Here is a 204-nt window from a genome sequence, read left to right as displayed (position 1 = left end):
CATGCAGAACAAATATCACCGCAGTATTGTACCTTGCTAGAGGTAACTGCTGCTGCTGCTGCTGCTGCTGTTGCTGCTGCTGCTGTTGCTGCTGTTGCTGCTGCTGTTGCTGTTGTTGCTGCTGGTTCAGGAGCTGCTGCTGTTGCTATATCTGCTGCTGTTGCTGCTGCTGCATCTGCTGCTGCTGCATATATGCTTCCGTTC

General features: G+C 52.5%; 1 protein-coding gene across 1 annotated transcript in view; it reads left to right on the top strand.

Moving 5' to 3' along the window:
- Positions 1 to 204, top strand: part of EMH_0067890 (uncharacterized protein) — a gene marked incomplete at both ends in the record, with an annotated part of 2,123 nt that overhangs the window by 911 nt on the left and 1,008 nt on the right. The gene's annotated exons all lie outside the window — the stretch shown is intronic.

This window comes from Eimeria mitis, genomic scaffold, assembly GCF_000499745.2.
Source record: "Eimeria mitis Houghton genomic scaffold, Emh_scaff3621, whole genome shotgun sequence".
Taxonomy (NCBI): domain Eukaryota; phylum Apicomplexa; class Conoidasida; order Eucoccidiorida; family Eimeriidae; genus Eimeria; species Eimeria mitis.
The sequence above is the reverse complement of the archived record's forward strand: the minus strand, read 5'-3'. Positions and strand labels throughout refer to the sequence as shown.